The sequence below is a fragment of the Oxyura jamaicensis genome, chromosome 1 (assembly GCF_011077185.1).
Source record: "Oxyura jamaicensis isolate SHBP4307 breed ruddy duck chromosome 1, BPBGC_Ojam_1.0, whole genome shotgun sequence".
Lineage (NCBI taxonomy): Eukaryota > Metazoa > Chordata > Aves > Anseriformes > Anatidae > Oxyura > Oxyura jamaicensis.
In genome coordinates this window covers 52,701,255-52,729,111 of record NC_048893.1, presented here as the reverse complement: position 1 = coordinate 52,729,111, position 27,857 = coordinate 52,701,255, and the positions used below count along the sequence as shown (strand labels likewise).

Here is a 27,857-nt window from a genome sequence, read left to right as displayed (position 1 = left end):
GGGTGACAGAATATCCAGAGGGCCCTGAATAAATATGTATTGGTAATAAGCTAAACCTTATGCTCCAGGTCCTCAGTGAACTTCTATGCATTGAGTGAATAGTTTCTTCATGACAAGACTAATGCAGAAGATCGATGCTGCTGCATCTTTCACCTTCTCTGTGAGGCCTGGTGGTGGCCACAGGGAGATGGGGCTGGAGAGAGGCCTGGCGTGGGCCTGCAGCCCTGTGCTCTGTCAGGGAACTGCAGGTCTCCTTCCCTTGTTTCATCCCTACCTGCAGCTGTCAGCAGCGCTTACGGGGAAATTAAGTGAACCGGAGGGTCGGACAATCATGGCATGACTTACAGCTTCCCGTTCTGCATGACTGAGCTGCTGGCAGGGCAAATGGAGGCAGTCATGTTGTTACCAGGACCTCCCATCAGCTCGTTTGTACGTATCCCCTCCTGGGGCCCTTCTGGGCACACAGGGAGGGGGGAAACCTGCCGCTGGGGTGCCAGGAGATTTCTAGACTCTACCTCAAAAATCCAGAGAAATAGCCTGTGCTTAGGGATAGCAACAATTCAGGAGGCAAGGCTGAAATAACCAAATATAAACAGATGAGGAGAGGCCTGAAAGGCAGCTACAGTCTCACACCAGTGAGGACAGTGTAAGGGAGCAGGCAAGGAAGGGAGATTGTGGGTGGTGAGAGCTGATATAGCCAGGAGCAATGATGTGGGGCCGAGCGGGGGAAACGGAGCCTGCGGATCAGCAGGGGATTACTGCTTTATTAGCCTCTGGATTAGTGTCCAAGGGCCAGAGACTGCAGAATAGGCTGTATTGAATTATTCCTTATCAGCTGGTGCTGACTGACTGCCTAGGGTCTGTCCCAGTAAGCTCCAGGGTAGGGAGGTATTTTCTGTGTTCAGGCTGGTACGCCACTGTAAAAAGCCTGGAAGGAGATGGCTTTTAGGAACACAAAAGCCACATGGAGATGAGAAATTAGGCGGAATGGGAGGTTAGAGTTACACAGTAGTTGCCTAATACTATCCTTTTTCTTTCCTTAAATTGGAAGGGCTCTCTTATCTCCAGATCAAGTCTCTCAAGACATAGCTGGAGATTTCTAGTCTTTGATTGCAGTACCTTTGATTCCAACACCTTTCCATGTTCCTATTTATTCTTTAAAAGTGAATTCAGACTAGTTCAATCTGCTTTGGCTACAGGTCTAAAATATCTGGGGATAACATTTTAACCACAGAAAAGAGTCACGCTATTGATATGTGCGAATGAGGAAGAGAAACAGACTGCGAATGAGAGGGCAAGTCTGTCTGCAGCCTTCTTGTAACTGCTGTGGGGTTGAAGGAGGCAAAGAGAGGGCCAAAGATGACAGAAGGTGATATTGTTTCAGCAGGGGATTCAGCTCACTCCAAGCTAGCAGCAGGTCCTTATCAGCTATGAGCATGGTGATCCTGGTCTGGATGAAATACCAGCAAAGGTATCCCATTTGCTTCTCACCATTACAGGCTTTTGTGTTGCTTTCTCTGGGAACAGGACACTGTTGTGCCTGGTCGTCCTCTGGCTGGGAGGAAAGCTGGATTATGCTTTGCATTCTTACAGTCCTTCAAAAAACGGTAGTGGAAGATGTATGTACCCTCCCTTTTTTAATTCCAGTGCCAGGCCACAGACCTTCCCTTTGGAAGCTAGGCTGCCTTCTGATCCATGGCTGGCCACAGCAGAGAGAGGCAACTCTTTTACTGTATTAGATGATGAAAGTTGGTAAGAGGCTATCTGAGACTACTACTTATCTGAGATCTCTTCTGTATCAGTACCTCTTCTTCTCCCAAATGAAGCTGTTGCCAAGTAAAGCAGTGGGTAGCAGCTGGTCAGAGCATCTGATATTGGGTGGAAGAGAGTTTGATTTAGTGGCTTTACTTCTGCCACCTTCCAGTCCTTCTGGAGGTGTAGAGAAGCATGGGGCTATCTATGAAAGAAGCTCTGGCAGTTCCAGTGCTGCAAAGAAATATCGAAGTGCTGTGTATTATAAGGCTAACAAAGGAAATTACTGTTGCTGGGGTACTGCCCTTGGGTTTGGGGATAGTTCTCTCTGCAGTATCCAGGATGGTGTTTATACTGATGTTTCTAGCCTTTGTTTGCAAAGGGAAGCTTCCAAGTGTGAACCAATTACAACTTCATGCACTTCAAGGCTTGAAACAGCAAACATCCGGAACTGAGGCTTTTGAGCGGAGCTGACTTCCCCTAGTAATCCATCACCAGAAGCTTCTGAATAAAATGCTGGCCACGTGCATATATGAAGTTTGTTATGGTGCAAACGATGAGAGCTGGGTAGTTACAAGCAATAAGCAAAATGAAGGTACTCCTAGCAGCAAGTCTCCTGTCTCCAGCATCCATTTTGAAGTGCAGGAAGCAGCTGTAGGTAACACAGGTATAAAAAACAGGTAACTAAAACTGTAGCTCCTGGATGCAAATTGTGGCCCGCCAGCTGCCTCTGCAAGTTTCCAAGCTTTGATAGCTGGAGGGGATTATGTGCCTCAACTAAGTAGTGTGGTTCATTGCTCAAAACACAATCCCCTCCCTCCTCCATGCAATCCCACTGCCACATGAGGGACTTCACTTCCATCAGTTCTTAGAGCAAGCAAGAGAGCATCCTGTAGCCTGACTGACCTTCCTCAGAAGCTAACGTGAGCATTCCTGGCCTAACAGAAATGTGAGAGTTTTGTGCCTGGGCTATGGTCACACTGGCTCTTCAGAAATTTTAATCTTCACTGGGCTTCACTGATTGATACTCAGCTGGGGGACCTTTGAGCGCAGGCAGCTCAAAAATTAATGTTGATGACTCACTAGGTAACACTTGGGCCCTCTCTTACCCTGGCAGCGGCATTTACTGGATTTTCATTTAGTGGTAAACCCCAAGGCTTAATCGTTAGTGAGGCTGTAACCTCTTCCACGTGAGTTTGAATGCAATGTTCAATGTTCCACTAAATTTCACCTAGAGAAAGTGGTATTCTGCTGACTTAGCGTTTGCTCTGTAATTCAACTGGAACAGTTACTCTTCATTTTCCTCTCTGACTCTGCTATATAGTTCTATTATGTGCTGTTATATAACTTAGTTCTGATGTGAAGGCAGCTATATCTCTGAGTTAGATGAACGATCCCTATATAATATGCATGTGTCTGCAAAGTGCTTCAGATAAAAGATCCTAAGAAATGCGGGTTGTTATTTTGTCTTTCTGCGGGTCTTGCTTTGTGGCATGCTATTTAGCAACTCTGCTGTTGTTCTGTCTCAATGCTTTGTTGAATGAAGTGTTCTGAACAGTTTTGGGAGTGCTGGCATATTTTATTAATTGCCTTTTATAGGTTGTTTTTTTTCTTCTTTTGAAACTCCACATCTTACAGACATAATGATAAAGAAACATTTCAAGCTAGAGTTCTAGCAATCAGGTTAGAAGAGAGGAGGGGGGAAAAAAGCTCGGCCAAATATTTGGCCTATACTAAGATAAGCTTTGGGGATGACATGATATCAGACTTCTTTAAGGGTCTTAGGGTACAGGAAAAATAACTGGGAAGGGGGAGAGGGGAGTGCACAGTGTTCCAGGCAGGATAAAATCAGCAGCCCATCTGGGTCTCTGACGACTTCTCAAAGTAGGGTTTTGTACTCTGAGATCTATTCTGACAGCACAGTGTTTTGAAAATGTTTAGGACTCCTGCCATCATATTTCTTTTAGAGTCTGATTACCTTATGTGACATATCCTCAGCTGTTGTAAATTGATAGCACTTCATCAACTTCAGCAGCATCTTGTCAGTTTTTGTCGGCAGAAGATTAGCCCTCTGCATCCAGACATGTTGCCTTGAGCTGGGTTGGGATCTCATCATAAGTCATTATGAGCCTGATGAGAGAGTGCTGAAGGGAAGACATGGGTTATGATAGGTCGTGGTGAGGACTGACCCCATAAGTGGAACTCATTTCTTTTTGATTTATTACTAATTCTAGTTTCTCAGTCTGATTTTGGCTCCAGGACGTATCTTCTGAGTTTTTTTTAAAAAAAAAAAAAAGAAAAAAAAAAAAAACACTTGTAACTGTGAAGACCTCCACGCCAATCTTTGTAAGAATGGGGAAGATGCTGGCTCTTGTGTTCCAGACAGAGCCAAAGTGAGAAATTGTATTCACCCCACCGACAGTCCCCTTACAACTGCCTTTGATACTCATCTTTGTTTCTTGTCATAGGGCTACTGTGTGATACTTAATGTGCTGCAGTGTTTTATCACAACTCAGGTATAAGAATTTCTCTGCAAAGGACGGTTTGAAGTGTCCTTTGGCATCCATTAGTGTGAAATGTGCCATGGAAATGTAAATCATGTCACTGGCTGTCAGGGAGCACCTGGCCTTCAAAGAGTGCCCTGCCGCATTAGGGAGGGAGGGGGTGAGGAGGCCAGCAGGGCAAAGCAAAGGAAATGCTGATTTTTATTTTGCTTAAAGGACTAGTATTTGATTCCACCCCACTCTGGGACTAGAGCTCCCGAATGTGAGGGCCATAGTGCTGTTCATCTGGTACACATGGAGGGTTATGCACTATTGGGCTTGCTCCTGCCCTACTGCACAGGCAGTTCTGTTGTTTGGTGAGCTGATTACTTCTCCTGTGGGTAAACCTTCCCATAGTAGAGAAATATTTAACTTTCTGGTCCCAGCAGGCACCATCATCTCCTGTGGCTGGGAGTCTGAGCAGGAAGGGCTTCCCCACCCGGGTAGCATCAGGCAGAGCAGCACTAGGACTCCTGGTCTGGCTTGGTAGGACTGGGCTCAGATGCACAACGCCATCGTGGTGGGGATCTCCTGCCTTGTTTCAGCCCCAAGTAAGCTCAGCTGACTGCGTGTGATAGTATCAGTGTCTTCCTATGTGTGAAGTGCTATTTCCAAGGACTGTTGATGCTCTGTGTAAAGACACTGGACGACTTGACCAAGGAGGGATGATATAAATCTCTGGTGTACCATGAGTACCATGTAGTTCAAGCCAACAACAGGCCAATGTATCTACTGTAATGATCCAAGGGCAGCTCGCTGTCAGATGACTGGGGCTGCAGGACAGCCACTGAGCTTCCATTTGAAAACATTATGACTCATTATTGATGCAGTTTAGTCAATTGGCTGGTTGTGAAGGTCAGACCAGGGCATTTCTTAACCCTTGCCTGTGTACTCAGTCTTTCCAGTAACGTCTTGAGTCAAAAAATAAAAAATATTCCAAATGTATCATCTTCATGCCATCCGAACCCTAACCCATGACACTCGCCTAGGAGTGGTATTATCAAGAAGTGAGCTTTTGTTGAAAAGCTGTATTTTTCACTGGCTCTCAATGTCCTGTCACCTTTCTTAATTTGCGGCCAGCTGTGGATCAGGTGCTCAGTGATTCTTCAAGGCTCCCAGCGCAGACATCAGTTTTGTGAATGTGGAGTGCAGTAGTCTACAGTAAGTCTGGTTGTCACTGGGGAGACTATGAACTGAGGATATTTGGTTTTCTGTCCCGGGAAATAACACTTAATCTTGTCTTCTACAGTAGATGTAGCCTTCAAGCTGTCCTTAGGCTAAAGGAAATAGTTTCAAGTCCCACTAAATGAAGTGTTTCCCGGTAATCTTAGAAAGGAGAAGACTATTATGCTTCTGTATCATGTATGTATTGAACCTACCGAGGCATATATGTCAGACAGGTGATGTGCAGGTCTTCAGGCCAGAGCCCTGATTCACCGAGCCTTGCAGATGGCTCCCTACTGGACTTTGCTTGAAGCCACATGACGTTGCAAGAGGGAGATCTTAAAACCCTACTGCTTAACTTCTGTCACCCTGTTAAAAGCAAAGCTAACAGGAAAAGCAGTCTCTTCCCTCAGCTACAGGGTTTTTCCCCTGGTATTAGGCAGGCCTATTTTACAAGGAGATTACATAGCTGAGAGAGAGGGTTTGGAAAACTTCTCCGTGCTCCCATGTGAAGCGTGCTGTAAAAAGATTTTGCTGCTGAGCACTGCAATGTTTGCTCATTGGTGAAGCTACACAGATTATTTAGCAATGACTGTCAAACTCTTGCTAATACTGTGTGCGCTACTGATATGACGAGCTACTAAATAACTATGGTGTTGTCAGAGACCAATTTCTGTAAGAAATACAATATCTGGATTTGGGTATAATGAGGCTCCTAATCATGTATAGAATCTCCCCTTGTCAGGATAACATATTGTGCCTCTGAAGTAAACATTTCTGCTAAACTGGAATATTTTCTTAGCCCCTGTGACTACCCAACTTCTATACATGTGCACATAGCATGGAGAATTGGCAATGTCTATGCAGTAATGATTTTAGCTAGCTTTGCATCCAATTTTGAAGCCTTCTAAATCCCCTCAGTAACAAAGTCCATTCTCTTGATTGTTTGTGTGATGTGGGGCCAATAAACCATATTTCTGGCAATTTAAAGCTATTTTGTTGAAATGAAATTCCAATATCAACTGCGCTGTTTGCTTTTCTGCAAGTGTTTCTTTCTCATGTTCTATCTCAAAAGTGACTTGGCCTAGACACTCGGTTTCTGCAAGAATCCTTGATGATATGCTGAAATAGCATGACTTTGGATCAAACTGGGAAATATTTTTAAGCAGCTGGCAAGGTCTTTTTGAATTTTTGCAGTATTTGCTGGCTATGGATTGCATAGACAGACTTTTCCAGAGCATTTTGTGCTTGCTTAACTCTTCTGATCCAAGCCTCCTTGGATTTCCACAGAGTGAAGCCTGCTTCAAGATTCTATCCAAAGAGCCTAGAGCTGGTGGTGCTGGGCCATGGAGAAGGGTCTGACGTTCCCAGTCTGCACAAGCAGCTTTGGACTGTCTTGTTGCAGATGGTTAAGTGTTAAATTCTGCTAGTTGTACTGCTTGGGTCCAGATTAGTTATGTGCAAAGCCTATGAATTCTGGAAGATCTGGCTGAGCCCTTCTCCTTTGATGGGGTGTGATAGCTTCTGCCCAAGAAGCCACTGGAGTTTGTAAACTCCATTAGCCCAGCTGTTTGAATTTACATTCAAGAAATAGTCTCTTGGTCCGGTCTGCACTCTTGCTGATTGAAGCATGCCAAAACAGTCCTGGCAAGATTGAGGTACTTATTTAAGGAGCTTTTGTTATGTAATTTCTTAAACTTTTGGTGCATTTTAGATTAACTTTGTAGGATTCACCTATCACCTAGCAGAGATGAGAACTTCTCAGTCAGGCAACAGCTGGGGCTTCTTTTGCTGATTCCTGCAAAACCAGAGAGTCTATTCTGTTCTGTTAGCCTAGTTGGTTTAATTGTTCTGATATGAAGCCAATGGAGGGTGGTGTAAGGTGTTCTTTGTGATCTGAGTTATCTGTAACTCCAGGAGCAAACTGATCTTGCACTTTCTGCAGATTGAAGCTGGTTACAAACAGCTTTTTTTGAAGGAAAGGGATGCAGAGGAAGAGTATGAGGAAGATATGAGGTCCCACCAGGGATGTTGTTGAGAACGGAGTTGGCTTGATGGAGACACCTTGCACCTGTGGCATACCTAATGCAGAAGATCTGAGCCAAGGACATGTGAAGTCCTCATTGTCTTGTCCATAGTTCATGGGGATAGACAAGTGACCCTGTGGCTGGAGTACTCTATGACCCCTCTTTATTCTGCTCTGTCCATCTTTGTTACCTGACGTGATATATGTCAACATGAAAACCTTGTGGTACAATGAACCCAAACAAAGCACACAGCTAAACAAATGCAGTTTAGCGCTTTTTTTTTTTTTTTAAACAATGTCGCTCCAAGCTTCAGAAAGGTGGGAACTATTCTTCTAAAAGCAAGATCAGTTACCCATGTAATGTTGGATCTGGGGTTTTGCCTACAAAACAGCCAAGGGCTTGCTCTGTCCTCTGCCCCAAGGTTGTTGTAATCACACTGGTGGTTCCACTGGGAATGGTATCTGGCCTATTCCAATTGCAACTTACATCCACAGATAAAGTTCAGTTTAATTAATATAATTGATATCCTAAAAAGAAAAATGAAAGACTAAATCCAGTCCTTTTTTTAGATTTCTAAAGTAATGTCCTGAATATAACTTTCCAGTGAAATGGGTTCAGGAAAGCATTCCTTGGGCTTTAACAGGCTCAGACAAGAATTTGAATTCATCTTGCAGTTCAGGAGCCAGCACAAGGAGTGCTTGTGATCGGGAAAAATGTTTTTGTGCCGTTGCAGAAGTAATACTGATAGTCGTATCTTGTTGAAGTCAAATAAAACATTTTTTTCCTTTTTTTTAAAAGGAAGCAATACTGTAGGAAGACCCTCTTCCTTTTCTCCTATCTGTCAGCTGATAGACAGAAATATATTGGCTAAGCTGGAGGCAGGTGTCAGGGGAAAGCAGAGGAAGGGAAAGTATGAGTGTGCGCAGAAAGCATTCTGTATCTCCTGTGCCTCAGATGTTGCCCTTCACAGCATTGCATCCCCTGCAGCCTTTCTGGGCTACTCTGAACTGATCCTGAAGCTGTGTGAAAGCTGTCAGGAGTATCCTCTTTTAAGGAGAGCTGGAGCACATCTAGCTTGCTCTTTTCTCTTCCGTTCTCTTCTGCTGGAAGGGGAGATAGGGAAAACACATCTCAGAAGGCCCTGCTTCCTGGGACGCAGCTGAACGTTGTTCTTTGATGGGAAGTGGTAATTTCTTTTCTCTCTGTGCTTCCAGCTGATGTGATCTTTTTGATCTTTTTGGACTTCAGCAAGGCTTTTGACACGGTTTCCCATAGGATCCTACTGGACAAAATGTCCAGCATACAGCTTAACAAAAACATCATACGATGGGTGAGCAATTGGTTGACGGGCCAGGCTCAAAGGTTTGTGGTAAATGGGGCCTCATCAGGCTGGCGGGTGGTCACTAGTGGGGTCCCTCAAGGCTCTATCTTAGGGCCAGTGCTCTTCAATGTCTTTATAAATGATTTGGTTGTAGGACTAGAAGGTGTTGTGAGCAAATTTGCCGACAACACCAAACTTGAAGGAGTTGTAGAGTTGGATGAGGGTGGAAAGGCCTTGCAGAGAGATCTGGACAGGTTGGAGAACTGGGTGATCACCAACTGCATGAAGTTTAATAAAAGCAAGTGCTGGGTCCTGCACCTGGGATGAGGCAACCCTGGCCATACATACAGACTGGGTGATGAGACGCTGGAGTGCAGCCCTGCAGAGAGGGATCTGGGGGTCGTGGTTGACAGCAAGCTGAATATGAGCCAGCAGTGTGCTCTGGCAGCCAGGAAGGCCAACTGTATCCTGGGGTGCATCAAGCACGGCATTGCTAGTAGGGCAAGTGAAGTGATTGTCCCACTCTACTCTGCACTGGTGCGGTCTCACCTCGAGTACTGTGTGCAGTTCTGGGCACCACAGTACAAAAAGGACATTAAACTGTTGGGGAGTGTCCAGAGGAGGGCAATGAAGATGGTGAAGGGCCTGGAGGAGATGACATATGAAGAGCGGCTGAGGTCACTGGGCCTGTTCAGCCTAGAGAAGAGGAGGCTGAGGGGGGACCTCATCGTGGTCTACAACTTCCTCGTGAGGGGGAGTGGAGAGGCAGGTGACCTATTCTCCATAAACACCAGTGATAGGACCCGGGGGGTGAAGCTGAGGCAGGGGAAGTTCAGACTAGATAGGAGGAGATTTTTCACTGAGAGGGTGGTTGCGCACTGGAACAGGCTCCCCAGTGAAGTAGTCACTGCACCAAGCCTGTATGAATTTGAGAAACGTTTGGACTGTGCACTTAGTCAAATGGTCTAAACTTCTGGGTAGACCTGTGTGGTGCAAGGAGTTGGACTTGATGATCCTTATGGGTCCCTTCCAGAGCGGAATATTCTATGATTCTATGATTCCATGTGGCCTTTGCTTTTTTTTTTTTCCCCTCTTCTTTTTCCTTTTAATTAAATTATCTTCATCTCAGCCTGTGAGTTGTTTTTTTCCTTTTCCGGCATACTTTTTTTTTTTCATTTTCCAGCATAATTTTTTCTCACTCCCCATCCTCAGAAGAGGAGGGGAAGAAGCGGTTGTGGTGGAGTCCAGCTGCCCAGCAAGGTAAAGCCACCACACGCTGCTACCGAACACGCGCAGTTTGCTCACTGTAATGTAACTGATTTCTCTGCGGGGTGTGAGGAAGTGAAGCTGTCGGCTGTGCAGACATACCCTAGGTAGATTAAACCACAGATAGGAAGCATCTGTGTTGAGAACACGAAGGCAGTCATCTCTGGGGGCATCACACCATCAGCTGGCCACATGCACTGCTGCTTGTGCAACCCGATGGCCTGCGATGGTTATCTCCACCAGCGAGGCTGAGGCTTGCCTGCATGTGGCTGTGCAGGTTGTGGTCATGTCTGCTGCTGCACGGCAGGGGACCTGGAGGAGCAGGAAGGCGAACAGCCATGCACCACGTTTGCAGGAGATGCTGTGCTCTTGCTGCCCGTGGTGGTGGTGGTGGTGAAAGGAGCTTTGACTGGACCAAAGGCAGCATGGCTTTGCTCTCCTTCTCCATGCTGCTGCCCATGCTGGGATGGCAATGAAACCACAGGCTGGCTGATCACTGGTCACTCAGTAAGGGTGATGTGCGATGTAATGCTGTCCTTTGAGCATCAGGAAGCAGGAATCTGAGGGAAGGGTCTCATTGCTGGCATTCCTAAGACAGAATAGAAGTGAGGGGTAGCACTGGCCAAAAGGGGGGGGGGGGGGGGGGCCCGGGGGGGGGGGGGGAGAAAAAATTGCTCCTCAGGTCTTTGGCAGGAGGTGATGTGGTTCTCCAAGCATAGGTTGCCCTTCAAGGGATGGTGATGTCAGGGAGATCTGGGCTTTGCTCTTGACTTTGCTGAGGGCCCCCCCTGCAGTTCTTGCACTTATCTCTTCAGCTCCGCTCGCCTCTATCTACAATGAGATGTACAGCCCACAGGGGAGCGTTTTGTCAGACTAAATTCAATAATGCCGACGAGGTGCACGGACACAGCAGAGAGAGAGAGGACATTAAAAGGATCCAGGTAAAATTCATCAAAATTTGTGTAGAGCTCTAAGAGAATGCACAGGAAAAATCACCCTGTCATGCTTCTCTCACTAGTCTGAATTGCACTGAGGGATATCTGGCTGTTGTGCAAATATGTGTGTGTACACACACTTACATATCGGTAGAGTTAATTAATGTATATATGAATAAACACAAAAATCAATAACCCCAGAGTGGGAAAAGGAAAAAAATGTAGTTTGTGTCTAGTGTCTGTATAGACTTCTGTATCCTTTGCCAAGTGAGGGCATTTGATTTCTTTTTTCTCCAGAATGTAGCTGGTAGTAATCTTCCTCTTGTCATATAATCACAAATAAATCTTGTGTTTTGTTTAGTAATTGAAATTGGCATTTTTCAGTCTGGTGCTTCAAGGCACTGCACTGCAGGAATCAATATCATACGTGACAGTCGCAATTGATTTGTGAGCAGTGGCACCTACACTGAGGATTTCAGGCCTCGGGGATCAAATACCTGAAGAGAGCATTAAAATAATTTTAAATCAGGAGGGATTATTAGAAAAGGGAGATGATCCCCAGGCTTGACCGTGAAGCCTAGTGCAATGAAGAAATCAATTCCTTGCTTTGTCAGAGACTTCGTGTGTGATCATATACAAGCACTAAAAATTATCACACGTGTAACTTATTTACGCTGTAAATTTTGCACTGTCCAAAGCAGCACCTTGACTGCTCCATGCTTATTGCTTGCACTGATACTGACTGCTGAGGACTGCAACAAAGGCACGTCCTCAGTGTGAACAAGTAAAACATAAGCAATGTTTTTTTTGGAGGTGAACCTGAGCTTGGTGCTGGGCTGCTCCTTTTTCAGGGCATCGTACCTGGGCCAGGTGGCAGGGACAGGGCAGCCCATCCTCTGAAGAGACAGAGGGTTTGAGTCGAAACTTGTTCGCTTGTCCCCTTTCACTGAAACCATGTGTGGAGGCTGGTCAGCAAGGTGCGTGCTGATTATTATCAATGAATTAATGTCAGCAGTAAGGTTGTTGGATTTGCAGATGCTTTAGTTCCTTCCTCTTTCACTTTGGTTCCTTCCTCTTTTGTCTGGGTGGCAGAAGCCTCCTTTGACAAAATATTCCATACGTGGCTGTTCCTTTGTTTTTGGATCCTAGTCCCAGTGGGAATGCTGCAGATCGTGGCATTTAGTGGTAACTATGGGCTTCTTTAAAAGGAGGGAGTAAATGAAAGGCGGAGAGAAATCAGAACGCCGCAGTAGACGTCTAGATAAAACTCTGGCAATTTTTCTGCTGTTTTCAGCCCTTTCAGCCTGAGATATTCCTAGCATATTGTTCCTTTACGTACACTGATCCTATGAAGCATGGCCTCTTCAGATGAAGAGGCAGGGATTAATGAACCACATGGAAACACTAATTTGTCTGAGTTAGAGGAGATTAGCTTCCTTAGACCATTAACATAATTAATCTGAGGCTAGCAATGCGCTTTCAGTATTGCAGACTTGCTGGATTTTTAAGAAGGTGTAGTCCAATACTACTTAAAAAAAAAAAAAAAAACCTTCCTAATACATACTCAAAAAACTCGATCTCTGTTCTTTGAAGGCATGTAGAAGAAAGATGTCTCATTGCTTTAATAATTTACCTCTACAGTGTCTTGAGGGATCCCAAAGTTCCTCCGGGAGCTTCAAATCAAGGGCTATAAGGTACATAGGTTCAAAGGAACAAGCAGTGAAGTCATACGAGGCTCTTGTTGGGGAAAACAGTTTTCCTCGCATTTTGTGGAGCGGTGAGTGGCTTACAGAGATGCCTTCTAAATCTGACAGGAGAAACTAGAAAAAGAAAAGGGGGCTGATGAGAGAGTTCATCTCTGCCCTATCATATCCCTAAGAATATGCGTGAAGTTGCTCCTGTTTCTGTAGCTGTGCACCCCCAACTACTAAATCCTTTTCTTTCCTTTCCCAGTCTTGAGGTTTGATATTGATGCAGTACACTTCAGACTGCAACCAGCTTGCCTTTAGAAATTCTGTTTTAAGACTTCTACAGTTACAAATCTATCTGAAAAAGTATAAAATATTAAGGGGCTGGTGCTAAAATGAATGTGCAGGCTGAAGCTGTTACAGGAAAAGCATTTGGGGAAGAAAAAAAAAAAGGAAGCGATTCGGGGATATAGCTTGTGTTGTTCCTTGATTTGGTTTGAGGGAATTCAGTAACTCTTCTGGAAACATTTTTAATGCAGAGCTGCAAAGTGAACTTGTTCTAGCAATGTTCCAAAGTGGAGCCCTGAGCTTTATAACCTTAGACACGGGGTTTTATTTCCAGCTCTGTGAGAATAACGGGAGGAGCAGCTTTCCTTTTTGACATTTACTTTAATTCATAAAAATTACAGGTATCTGCCAAAATATCCTAAATTGTGGGGGAGGTGGAAATTGGGTCATGGAGAAAGATTAACATTGAACAAAAATATTTGCCAGCAGTTTAAGATGAGAAAGTGAAAACTGTGTGCTGTAGAAGAATAGGCTGCCTGTGCTTTTATGCAGCCACTACTGGTTCATTACCTTAACTGAGAACGAAGACGGCTGGAGTCAGGCTAATTTTCTTTGTGCTTGTTTGCTCTTCAGCTTTTGTACGTCGTCAGATCCCCATGTCCTGCTTTTTTGATGGGTGATACTTGGACTGATTTCAGATATCTCTGTGGTTAGGGGATGCAAGACCCAGGTTCTCAGCAGACAAGCCTTCCACGGGGGTCACATCTTATAAATGCAAAAAGCTGCAGACAACTTGCTAGCAGCAGCCACAGTGGATACCTAGCTGCTTCTCTGGGTGGACAGAGGGAGGAAGACAATGTGCCCACAGTGGATTTTAATATATTCATCAGTGCCAGACAGATTCTGATTAACAGCAGTTGTCTCTTTCACCGAAGCATGACGATCAGGGACCATCCATCCTCTCTCTCTCTGCGTGCTGCCTTCCAAACAAACCTCACCAGTCACTTATTCTCCCATTAGTCCTTTATCAGACAGTGTTTAAACCGCCACTTGAAATCAGCCACATTGAGTCTATTATTGGCATATCCACTTCTATTTCCAGTTCTCAGCTTCTCCAGTCGATGAACTTGTGTTATCATTATGTAGTCTTCAGTGCCTTCAAAGCCTTCTGCTTATTCTTTCCATCTGGGCATGTAAATCTATTAATCTCTTGTTTTCCCCTCCCAGCGTATTGAACACCCTTTGCAAGGGATGCCAGGCATTCAGTATGAAATAAGGTATAATGGGTCCACTGATAATAGAAAATAACTTGACACTTTGTGTTCTATTAAGTGTAGCCAGCACCATTAATATTAAAAGTTTATCTGAAAAGGACACTTTGGGGTTGAAATTGCTACCAAGTTTTGAGGGGATGGGAGGCAAAGCCTTCTCTGTGAAGGTTCTGTGCTTCTGTAGTGTTTTGTTATGCACAGAGATCTCTTCTCCTAATAGATCCTGAACTGCTTAAACAGCTACACGCGTTATGCTTGAGCTACAGCTCAAAGTTAGCTACTTCTAAGGTTAAATTTAGTTAGCTCTCAGCAATATTGTGTGACAGGTCATGACAGGGAATAAAATATACTTTCAGTAGAACTGCAAGGAGGACACTTCTGCTAAGTGAAATGTACTGGAGTTGTGGTTAAAATGCAGGAGGGATTTTTACTTGTAAAGACTTGCTACAAACAAGGGTACACAAGAAGTCAAGCCTCCAGAATCTCTTGTGCTGTCTCTGGTAGGCAGTGTACAGAAGCCCTTGGTTCCTCTGTGTTTTCCTGATCAGCTAAATATTAGCTTAAAAGGAAGGGTGTCATGTATGAATTCCAGCCTGTTTTCTTCAGTACGTGAGTATTTTTAGAGGTCTCAGTGTCAACCGTCCAGCTTGACAGATTGATACTTGTTACACCCTTTGCTGGAAGGATTCAATTCCTTTCCCTGCTACTAAACTCAATTTTTCAAATGTGCTGTGATGGGAAAGAGATGGGCTTGGGTGGTCTGACATGCATGGATGCGTCTTACTTACTGAAGGTCAGGTTGCTTGTATTTAGGAACCTGCCTGAGGAGAAGTCTTAAATTGTGAAATATATACGTGTGCACATGCATCTGGGCTTTGCTAGCAGTGTTAAGTTAAACCACATATTTCAGTTACCATTGAGTAACTGAATGAAGTTCATTGGTGCTGTGATAGGGTGTCAGTGTAGGCTTGGGTGAGTTGCAGGGTTCTCCGGGTGCTGTACGGTTCCTAAGAGTGCATGTCGATCATTCCTGCATCCATGCTTTGTCCACGCAATGGGCCAATTCTGAGGATAATGGAAAACTTGTCTAGCCTGTTTTGGTCTTGTCGCTAGAAGCTGCCAGCTATTTTACAGAGGTAAGCAGAACATATACTGGCATGCTGCCATGGGGAAAATTTCTAATTGCTGGAGAAGGACGGTGAGGCTGTGGATTGTAAAACACTGCTTCAGAGTACATTTAGCCTGTGGTATGAGAAACAAATGGTAAGATAATCTTTATCTTAAGAAGTCCATCACCTAGAAAATTAGGGACTTGTTTAGCTTGTTTAGGGTTGTTATCAATCAGGTTTTGTATTGCATAGAATACTCCCTAGGTTAGGGCAGTGTTCTCCCTCTTGATGAAACAAATGACTTTATAGATTTCACTTAGTTCATTTTTAGGTTTTGATCCTAAATCTTCTTCTCCTTGCCTGATATTTCCCATAGCTGCCCACGGACATCCTTCATACCATCCCTTCATGTATTTCCCCACAATTATCCTGATGCTTTGTTGGTAAGACTTCTTCATTTTTCTCCTTACGAGCAGATCAGAAATTTGGGAAATGCAGGGACAACCCGCTGATACAAATACAGATGAATGTGCAGATAGCTAAGAAATACACGGGCAGATAGTACTGCGTAAATGTTTTATATTTTATACACAGTCAGTTCTTGAGGATTAAACCCCTGAACAATGGGGGCATGCTAATAGTTTAAGTAGTAACAAAACAAAGGATAAAATGCAAAAAAAATGTATCTTCAAGAAAAGAACCGAACAATTTGGTGTTTGATTTATAATTATTTAAACATCTTAAATGAAATCTGATGGCCTGTGACATAGATTGAGAGCATAATGGCACAAACTTTTAAGCAAGGCTGGTGTAGTCATCCTGCATCCTGACTAGACATCCTTGATGCTTGAATGGCATTGTCCAGAATCTGATCAGATACTGAATGGTTTTAACCATGACTGTAACCTCCATACTAATAATTTACAGCTCCTGGGCCATAATACTTGTATGTTGCCTTGAAACCCCAAAGTTTCGCTTTTCATCTCCAAGACCACTGTGTTCAGTAATGCAACGGCATTCAGCAGCAGCAGAATTAGAGGTTATGACCCTGACTTTTGAGTTCTTTGAATGAAACGGAAGATGAGAACCCCTGAGGTGAACACACAAGATCTTGTGGCAACAGTAAGGGAAGGATGATTTGTCTGCTGAAGTAACTGAATTAGGAGCTGAGACAAATGTAAAGAGAAGCCGATGCCATGGGAATAGCTGAAACTAAAATATGCATGAGAGAAATACAAATCAACATGATACCAGGTTTTTGTAAAATGCAAGTTTAATTTGTGAGTCCGCATTAGCAGTGACAGTAGAACAAATTAGCCACAATAAAATTGCTCAAGTCCCTATTTTTGAATACAGCTGTTCTTCTTTGCAGAAGAACAGGTAGCTGGAAAAGCATTCTGAACCCTTTCTGTACAGGTGTGATCAAAGAATTCATAAATAAGTGGTAGAGAATGGCACAAAAATAAATATAAAAAATATTTACCCAAAAGTACATGTCTAAAACTGCACATGTTTTCACCACCAAAAACTCTGCCAGAAATAGTCATTCCGAACTGAGAAAGCAATTATTTACAGCAGGTATTTGCCAATGGGTATGTTAACAGGTATCTGATGCAAATACTTGTTGACCTGATTCCTACTTAAAATAAGTGGAATTTTAAAAGTTTGACCAGTTTAAAATACAATAGCAGGGAGAGGGGATAGGGGAACAAAATAAAGGAAATAATGAGGCTGCATGATGCTTTTCTGGGAGGTTTTTGTATACTCTACCAAAGGTAAGTGTAAAAACATAAAATGAGCAAGGAATCGTACCCCACTGTATGCTGGGGTGGGTACCAAGCCTCCAATTTCTAGGCGGTGCTATTATATGAAGTTGTGTTGCGTTCTGGTCAGTATGGGATTGATCATCACTAGTTAATTTAGATTCAGATCTTTTAAATACCATAAGCTTTTCTCTGCAAGTGTTGCTCACTTTTCTGTAGCTTTGTTGTGGGGTCATTCAATTCTACGAGCAAAGATGGAAAAATCCACGCACTCCCTCATCCAACTTTATCAAAGCATATGGAGGGAAGCTGTGGCAAGGCTCAGCCCACCAAATGAGAATTCAAAAGGGAGAGGAGGCAAATAATATTTAGTTCTGCAGGAGAAAATATTAAGGAACATTGCTTCAAAAGAATATTTAAAAATAAAATTGAAGCTTTAAAATGTTACCACTATGGAAAGACATTTCTTTAATTCAGTTTATGTTGCTTCTGCTCTTGTAGCTGTTGATGTCTGTTTGTAAGCTTTCCCCTTCTCCAAAGGGAAAATGTGTTTAAATTAAACTGTATGCTAGAAGCTTGTCTAAGCTAACGCTGAGGTTTTGATATGAAGAATAAATTTAAGGAGCTGGCCTTTTGCTTAAAATCAATCACTTCATACAGCAAAATCTGTTAACAGCAGTTAAAACTACTGCACCACTCGGGCCAGAGCCCAAGGATGGGGGAAGGGAAAAATGGTCTGCAGCAAAGAGCAACCAGCAACGTGGCACCTCTGCTGGAAAGACAAAGCCTGACCTAGTTCTGCACCTCACAGGCTCCTGCGAAAAGTTTAAAGATCCCAGCTGACTGTGGCAACCTGATAGCATGCCTGTAGGGCAGAGTGTGTGATTTGAGAGGCAGAGCTGCTCCCCAGATGGCGATAGCTGTGGGGCTGCGTGGCTGCCACTGGGGAGCAGTGAAACCTGCATGCTTGAGGAGGGAAGCTGGGGGTATCAGAGCAGGGAAGGAGGGATGAGAGCTAAATGGGAGATGCTGTCAGCAAAGTTCTCTACGGATTTACCAAGGATTTGGGTTCTGTATCCCAAAACAAGTCATTTGTGTGCAGATAAAAGGATTCCCTAAGAGCAGCGCAGCCTTACTTGTCACACAGTGCCACACTGCTCTTGGCACAGTCCCAGGCTTAATGTTGGCCTGATCTAAGTACCAGAAAGCACTCACCCAACAACATCAACCTAAATAGTGACTTATCTAGGTACGGATTTACAGGCAGAGCAGCTACCAGCTTCAAAATTCAGGTGTGCTTTTTGTTCCCTCTCCACCTGTGAGTTTTGTCTTCTACACCACTCCTGTGAGCGCTGCCTCGTGACTCGATGACAAGATCACACCGAGGACTACCTACACAAGTGGGAATGCCACCTTTATATTCTTCCTCTGCTTCCTAGGGCCGGGTGGGGATTGTTCAGCCTCCGAGCTGATTCATTATGCTGGTTTGAAATAACCCTGCAGCTATTTATTACAGTTAGATATATTCCTTCTTTGGAAGGCAGGAGTGTGCCTGGAACTGGCATAATTCCCTGTCTGTGGAGGAAAGAGCTGAAGTCTTCTTTAGAGAAGCTTTATGGCTCCACTTTGCTAGCAGACACAAGAGTCCTTGTGAGCAATGATCTGCTGGGTACATGTCACATGGTAATGTGCTGATGTGAGATAGCAGCGTATAGCAGGCACTGTTCCAGCTCCTATGAAAATGCAGTAACGATGTAATTTTTGTTATATTAAATATTTTTATATTCTCACAATAACACAAGTTTAACTAGCAGTTTCTTAATTTAAAAGATATTGTTTGGATATGTGAATTTGGACTGTTTTTTTCAACAAGCAGTATTGGTTTTCTGTCTACTTCCAAACACCACTGACCATGCAGGATGTGCTTTTTAATTTAATACTTTGTCTGATACAATAGTTTCTGTTTTGTACTTCCACAGTAGTGCCTTTTTGTTTATTCTGAAATGCTTAGTATTTCCTTTTTGGCAGTAGTTTGCTCTGTTAAAATAAAGTGCATCTTCAGAGGTCTGAAAGAGTTTTCTGGGCTCTGCAGAAAAGCTTCAAGCAGAATGCAGAAATCTGCCTGGCAGTAATATGTTTCAGTGGACTGAGTGCCCTGAGTGCCACCACTGTTCCTTCGTAGTGAATGATGCAATGATGTGGCAAGGTGAGAGTTGCTTCTTTAGCTCATCTACCAAGGCAAATGATTTCTTCTTCATCTGGGTCGAAGTACCTCTCTCTGACTGTGGACCTACCTAAAACCTAAAAGTCGCAAATGACAGCTTAACTCTAGATTTATTTAATGTCTAGAAATGGCTTTAGGTTTGAATTCAGGGGACTAACAGAGGGGACTGTCAAGGGAAAGCTTGCTGTGTCCCTGATGAAATTGTTCTTGTTTTATAGGTAACTGGAGAGATTTTGGTTTTGTGACTGGTAAGCCATAGTCCTTGCCCAGGTCTAGAAAGTGGTTACATGCAAGTGTGTTAACAGTTACTGGCTTTCATTCTTAGTTTTTTTAGCCTTTGTCAACACTTACTGTTGAATATCGTGACTTAAATTATAACAGTTAAACTCTGGACAACTTGAACACTGAAGCATCTGGGCATCTCACATTGTACTCACCTGGGGCTGACAGTAAGAATTGTCAGCAGCACAAAGGTGGTGCTGATAACGCGCTTTGAACTGGAGGGCTGATGTGCCTACCTGAGCTGCCACAAAACTCAGTCAGCAAGCACTAGGAAGCCCACTGGGAGTGCGAGAATGAAGAAATATGAGTACACATAGCGCTGACTATGAATTCACTTGACCTTGGAGTAGGATACACACGTGCTAGCTGCCTGCACACTATCATGAGTTGAAGATGTTGGCTTCAAAATTTCATTGCTTAGGTGTGTTTCCCGAAGGCTAAAAGGCCCTGAATGTAGTAGGAAGGTGTTTGGTCTGCACAGAAGCTTTGTGACTGGGTGGAAAAAGGTCTGACTCTGAAGTTTCATGGCTACTGGTGACATCAGCTCATGGGGCTGGTAACCAAGGATCAAGCAAGGCGACTTGTGGGTTTTGAAGTGCTTGCACCTGGTGCTTTCGTGGAAGGAAGCTTCAGGGTTATGCAGGAAGCAAGGTTTGAGGCATCATCATCCCCCTTCCTGTTGAAAGCCCTCTGTGAAGTAGTTTGGTTTGTCTCTGAAAGGCAGGAAGCAGCACCTGCAAGGCAGCAAATAGAGATGCCTTAGAAAAGGGATGCATCACAGATGGGGTTGGGGAAGTATGTTGTAATCATGCTAGTTGGTGCGTGAATTGCTTAGCATAAATGTGATCATGCATTTCAGTGTACTTTACCAAGTGGGAATGTGCCACAAGGGACATCTGAACTGACAAACCTGACTGGCCAGCCTGACTCCTGCTCAGAGGCTTCCTCAGATGGAGGTGATGCTTTTACATATGATGATGCTATATATATTCTTTTCTATGAATGAGGTCAGTCACTTTTTGCACCTGGGTAAACCTCTGGTGTTCATAACATCCTCTGTCAAGGAGCTCCACAGTTTAACTATTTTACTTGTGTCACTAACTTCTTTTATCTGCCAGTCCACCTCTTTCTTTGCTCTTGTATTCAAGTAATTCTATATCCACTCTTACCACTCAGCATGTGATTTTGGGGGAGGTCTGATGCCTCTCTGACTTGTTCTGTTACATGGCCCTGGGGATGAGTGGGAGGCATACATGTACCAGGACATGATGTGGTATTTGAAGTGTTAGCACACCATAAATATGTACTGTTGCATGATGATCTGCCTTGGTCTCTATTCCTTCTCGTAGTTGGAATGTCATTCCACTTGCTTTTTGACCAGTGATGAGCACCAAGCTGACACTTTCACAGGTCTTTTACAATGCCGTGTTCTGAAGTAGTGATTGCCATCTCAAAGCTAATAATTTGTGTAAAGTTGCTGGTTTTCCCCATGGGTGTTGCTTTACCTACACTGTAGTGCCTCATTATAACACCTTTTTCAGTTTTTCAGCAGGGCTGTGTGGTCATTCTTTGTCTTATCAATCTGATTAATTTATAGGCACCTCAGCAAAGTTTTGTCATCACAGGGTGTAATCTTTTTCTAGACCTCTTCTGAATATGTTGAACAGACCTGTCCCAACACAGACTCCTAAGGGATGTTATTGGTGACCTTCTACTAACAAAGCCCTTCTATTCCTATCTTTCACCTGTAGCGTAATCACTTGAGGACTTTTATCCCATGGCAGGTTAGTTTCTTTAAGAATCTCAGGTAATGATCTTGTTAAATTCCTTTGCCTTTATAGAGAAGGAAGGATTGAGATTCTCAGTGACTGCTCCACCTGTGCTATGCCACGACCGGGGTGAACTGACTGCTATCAAATAGTTCGAGTAATTTAAAGGAAAGTGTGATGAATAGCAAATTGCAATCACTATAGCAAATTGCACATAAGCATAAGTTGCTAAGTCTAAGTTTCTTTTCTATTAATAGAACATCAACAATAAGAAAGTTACAGTCTTGTTCTCCGGTACTGGATCAGCCAAGGAAAATAATCTTAAATGTATAGGGCAGTCATACTGATCTACATAAAGGGGAGAAGGGGCTGCTTGTCTGTAAACATTAACTGTTGAGCTACTTTAATCAGAAATATAATCATAGCTATAACCTTAATGAGTTTGTTTTATGCATTCAGAATGGGCTCTCCCTTCTAAGATCTTAAATTTGGAGGAGCCTCATCTCCTTGTTAATAAGGCCACTCGGTAACCTAAGATGTGGAATTATGAACAGCACCAGAGCATGAAGCTTGACCTGCTGATAAACCATATGGCGCTATTATATTATAATGATGTCACTCCCTGCCCCCTAAGCACACAGGAACTGTTAAGCATTCGTTTCTTAAAACTAAGTGAACCCAGGTGGCGTTGTGAGTGACCCAAGCCTCCTCCTTGGGATTCTCCACTGAAGCATGGTGAGAACAGTTAGGTGTTTATGTGGTGTGAAACAGGTGACTGGAGTGAAACTGCAAAACAGACTGCCAGCCCCAGACACTGACCCCATGGGGGAATCAGTGAACAAAATGAAAAAAAAAAAAAATTATCCCCCTGTTCACTACTGCTTTAATCCTGATTTGTACCAATGCCAATGTTATGAGTAGAAAATCTTAGGCAATTTTGTCAAAAATAATTAGGTGAATGTGTATTATTGTCTGACATTAGAACAGGGCATTGTAATAAACTTCCGCACATTTAGTAATTTAGGTCACTGCATCTTCTGGCTTGGCTAGATAAATTACTTGAAGGTCATCTTCTTGCCTAATGAAGTGAAATCATCTAAGTCTCGTTAGTTGTGGAACAATTCAGCAAAGTTAGGAAGGCTTGAAATATATTCATGCGTGGTCTAAAGAAGAGCTCTGTTTCCAGAAACTTACCTACAGGTAGCAATATTGATGAAAGAGTAAACTAAAAAACAGGAAATAGTGCAGTGGGGAGCACACCACTTTCAAACCTGCCATAGCAATCCATAACAACATGGGAAATGTTGTGTTCAGGTAATTGTTACAGTTTCTCAAGATAAATCAATGTGGCAAAATTAAGTGCTGGTGACACGAACACAATAGGAGCAGTTTATCATGCCAGCCCGCTCAGTTCAATCTGAAACAAGGCACTAGAGCAAAAGAGAATATTTTCAGTGAATTCTGATGAAGTTGAGAATGACTTAGCACTCTGAGGTTGTATTTTTTTATTACTGGATAAAGAATATTTAAGATAATGAAATTCTTGTTGATTAGAATATCTTATTCTACTGCTAAATAGGCTATTTACAAAGAATGGAGACTTTTCTGGTAACTGAGTTACACAGAGAAAGACCCTAAAAAGGCTTCATTACATCTGAGACAGGATAGCAGCATGCAAAGCTTATGTCCAGGATGACAATGAGGGCCGGTGTCATGACCAAGTTGTAAATACAGCCTAGAAGAAGAGATTGCTAAGGGCTTCCTGTCTAACTCTCAGCAGCTCAGTAAGAACAGTAATAAATCAATCAAACAACTATAAAATATGAGTGGTAGAACACTTCTGAAAAATAAGTTTTATATTTTGACTGCTGTTTTTTAATACTTCATAAATATTGAAGTCAATTTTTATAAACCAGTATCAGCATGCCATTGTCAATACAAGGAAAACTCTTTACCCATTTATGATGGATTAAGGTGCTCTCAGGCAATCTTTTTGATACAATCTATAAATGGCTTTACGACAAAAGTTGCTAAACAATAAAACATTGGAAAAAGTTTACTTACAGTGGTAGCTGGCAAAAATGAAGCTTTAACCCAATTCAGCAGGAGGATAGATGCTTTCCAAAGGACTAACAATCAAGTATCCATACGATAAAAGCCTTTTATGAATCATGTTGCCTTATTTTTCATTAGCTGTTAAGCTAATGCTGTCATTACAGTATTCCAATATAGTGCCTGATTTGCTGGAAAAGGATTTCCTTATGCATCTCCAAAGGAGGTCTAATCAGCAAAGGCTTGCATGATGTTGGTTTGGGATTTTTGATCAATGTCTCAGAGAGTGAGCTCGAGTGACAAAATTGTTGGAAATTAATCTGCAGTTTCTATGCAGAGGCCTCGTATCTTATTGTGAGTCATCATCCTGTGATCTTACGAAACAAATGAGCAAGCCCTGGTCAGGCAACAGAAGACAGACAATTCAATTCTATTTTATATCAGGAAAAAAGGGCAATGAACCTGCCCAGGAACTTTAGGAAACATAAGTTTATGATAATGCTTAGGGGGATCTATGGTATCTGCTGGTACCTGGCTTAATGAAGATAGGTCATCAGAATTCCATGAGGTCAGCCACTCAGAGCTGCTTTTTCCCCTATGTTCACATTAATTGTTGTGCCCATGGGATAATAGAATAAGCTTTACATTATTCCTAGTAGAATTTTTTTTCTGCTGCCCATTTAGACAATAGCCTTGAAACTATATGTGAGGAAAATATTTCAGTGACACATGACATGAGGAAGATTTCATACTTCTCATGTTTGTTTTCCTTTAAGAAGACAATTGCAAGGCCCTCACTGACAGTACTTGTAGAATGGCACACTTCTTTATCTATCCACAGTTAGCCCTGAGTACTGGAAGCACGACATCCAAACTTAACATGGAATCTTTCTTGTAGGCTTAACTATTCCAATATTACTACAAAAAATTGTAGGGGACCACCACAAGCCGATTAATGGCTGGATTAATGGCACTGTGGAGTAACGTGGAAACTTTTTGTTGGTTATCTGTCTGCTTTTACCACTGGCTATCAAATTAAAATGCTTTAATGCATCATAATACAGGTGATTTACAGAAGCAATTGGCATGAAAACAAATGCCTATCTTAGTTTGAAAATAATGAACTAAAATCAACCAGCAAAATTGATTTTACACAGCCTCTTGCAAAGAAGTAATTCTGATGATGATATTGTGGCTCTTCATGGAGCAACTCTAATCAACACGCTAGGTCCCAGTAAGAGTATTGACGATTATGCATTAGCGATGAGGTGAAATGTCAAGATTCGAGAACCTGTTTGTTTATAAACTGAACCACAACCATCAAAGCCTGAAGTCAAAGAGAGGGAGTGTGAGTGTGTGTATAGCTAATCCTAAACTGTTGACAGTACCACAGATGCACAGAATGTAGTTGAAGCGTGTATGCTATGAAATCTAATGAGCAGTCTTGCTGTTGGTGATGAAGATCTTGTCAAGACTGAACAATTTATTCTTTATCACTGTGGCCATACCCATGACAGCACAACTGTTAATACCACCAGATTAGTTATATTTTCTCATGAAAAAGTAAAACAGTAGAAAACATTCCACCCACTCATCCCGCATCTATACAGCATATTCACTGAGCAGCCCTAAAAGTTAGCTGCTGGCACCAAATGGTCTTAAACATGATCATTAGCAAATTCAGAGCCATGTGGAGAAGGAAAGGTAGAGGGAGGTTTCCAGCCTGCATGGAAAACTCCTGAAATAGGAGTTGTTGAAAACAGCTTGCATAAAAAGTTATGCATATCTCCAGAAGCTGCCCCACAGCATCCTGCTCTCTGTGTGGTAGTGTGTGAAACCCAATGTGCAGAAGGTAGGTATGCAGAGGATGTATGGTAAATTAAAAATAGTAAGCATGCCTGCTTGGCTTACAAGGGAAGTGTGCAGATTTGTAGGACACGTGTAAGAATTGAGTAAAATCCATTTTCCCTCAACTACATAACAGAAGGTAAGTACCATCTGCAGAAATGCAAGAACCGTGTAGCATATGGTAATATTTTTCCTTTTATTTAAGTCATAGTGAAAGTCTGTTAATGTGGCTCCCCTCCCTTTCCAGTTTCCCTCTCAGTCACTTTTCCATGGCAGATTTCTGACAGTGCAGCTATCCAAACGCACACAGGTTGCCGGTCATGATTGATGGGCAGAAGACCCCATTGTGTGGAGCGTCTTGGACCTTCCACTGGCAGCTCCAAGCCTGGGATGTACTCTGTCAGTGTGCATAACTGCAACAGCAAACAGCATCTTCTGAACTACAACTTGGTTGTGTGCATGGGACACTCGTGTTGCTGAAACACAATGTGCAGATTTGCGTGTGACTTACGGCTACATTTAAATCAAGTGTGTTTTGGTAGTACAAGAAGCAGCTCTGGAGATATAGCCTTGTTTCTTATGTGAGATCCCTTCATGTGATCCAGAAGTGCAGTTTCTTCTAATAGCTGTAATACTGCTAATACTAAAGTCACAGGCTGGTGCCATGTGAGTCCCTGCAACTGTGGTTTAGATAGATCTGTACTGCTGTTTCCTCTTTGATTGCTGATTTGCTTTAGCTTCTCATTGTAGGCATATACTGTGTTGCTCTCCCTGCACTGCTAACGGGAGCTTTCTTAGAGAAAACTAGATATTTTTTTCCAAAATTGTCTGTATAAGCAATTTCTTTGGTAGGCTGATATGCCATATCCCATTAAAGATTACAAAGCAGAGTCAGTGAGCATGACAAGGGATTTAAAAAAAAGTTTAAATTTATCTCTTGATTTGAGAATGTGCAAATGAAAAAATTTTTCCCTTCAGTAATTATGTTGCTCAAAGAAATAGAGCTTGGAGATAATAGAAAGTCCAGTGTAGTAATTGCTTGTAGTACTAAACAGTTGATACAGCGGGGAGATTTGAATTGCTTAATGAACTGATGTAAAGGCAGATACATTGTGTCCTTTGACAATGACTCTGTATGTTCTTCCACATACCCCATTTGAGAGAGAGATTTTTAAATCTTCTCTCTTCCTCTTTCTTCTACCTCCTATACAATGAAGAGGCAATAATGTCCTACCAGTAATGGAAAGATGAAATGTCTGTGCAAATCTGCAGATTATCAACAACCTTTAAGCATCTTAAGCGTGGGGAAGCATTTTCCCTCAGGACCCTCATGCCACAGCTTTGGCAGAAAACCTGTCACCCAATTAGGTAAAGGTCATCCAATTAGATAACTACGGGTAATCTAGGTGGTATCCTCTGGCTTTCTCACAGTGGAACGTGCTGTGAAGCTGCTGAGTGTGGCTCCTGTACAGCTGAGCTCCCCCTGCCAAATGTCACAGGTGCAGATCCCCTTCCCCTTCTTGTGGTTTGGGTGGCTCTCATTCTTCACTCGATTCCAGGTCTCATGCTAGTATTTTATCGCTGGCCTACTCATCCAAAACTCTCCCACAGATGTGATACCAAGAAATGTTGCTCTTATCGTTCACTTTCACTTAACTCATCTCCTTCCTCTCTCTACCTCCATCTTCCTCCTCCCTCCCCCAAACGCTCGTTTCTCTTGATATCAAAGAACACAAGAAACAAGCGGGCGAGTACAATATCAGCCAAACTTCTGTCATTCCAAGAAGCTCTGTGAACCTCCTGAAAGCAGAACTGTGTGTGAAGGGCCGACTGTAGTTTCCCTACAGGACCTCCGCTACCCTCATGATCTTTGGTGCCTAGAAGGGTGGGGGGTTTGTCACCATACTTCCTACCCACAGGCAAGCAAATCTGCTGTGAGGGAGACAGAGTGGGCTCTGATCTCGACATCTGAAGCCCCACACTGTGCAGGGCACTACAGACCACACCAGCATCACCCCTGGGACATGGCCCATCCGTGGTCTCTGAGACCTGCACTTGCAGAGATCTCCATGGCATGCACACCTTGCCAGGGTGAGAAACTGGGTGCGGACCACTCTGGAAAAATTAGGGACTATTTCTGCCTGGTTTTATAAAGATACGCATCTGGTTTTAGGATCCCAGGCTTTGGGGAAGGAGGATTTTAACTACTGCCTTTGTTTTCCTGTGAGTCTTTGCAGAAAGACCAAGCTGTGCTCTAATCAGTGCATGAAGCTGGGGGTACTGGAGCTTGATGCATTTGACTCGGGTGATTTAAATTTGGGGTGAGAGCTGGGGGGAATGGTAAGGTACTCTGTCACTCTTTCTCATGCGTTTTGACCATAATTCTGTAGCGAGTTAAGAAGCTCTGACCTAACCACCGGAAACAATTAGATTGCTTTTCTTGTGCTGCAGCTCGGCATATGCAGCTCTAATCAGAGAGCGAATGAAGCAGACCTGTATCAGACAAGTAGCCTCTAAGTGATTGCTGAGTGACAATAGTACTAGAGTCAGATTAA

General features: G+C 43.1%; 1 protein-coding gene across 4 annotated transcripts in view; it reads left to right on the top strand.

Moving 5' to 3' along the window:
• GRAP2 (GRB2 related adaptor protein 2) overlaps positions 1 to 27,857 on the top strand; it is a 104,650-nt gene that overhangs the window by 5,354 nt on the left and 71,439 nt on the right. The window contains exons 3-5 of one of the 4 annotated variants that reach the window (XR_004747541.1): positions 5,387 to 5,456; positions 5,545 to 5,657; positions 6,750 to 7,751. The exons of 1 other annotated variant lie outside the window; for it this stretch is intronic. The gene's annotated coding sequence lies outside the window, so the exon portion shown is untranslated. Of the gene's footprint in view, positions 1 to 5,386; positions 5,457 to 5,544; positions 5,658 to 6,749; positions 7,752 to 20,419; positions 20,590 to 27,857 lie in introns of those variants that run through there. 2 more of the 4 variants (XR_004747540.1, XM_035315272.1) reach the window with 2 other exon arrangements.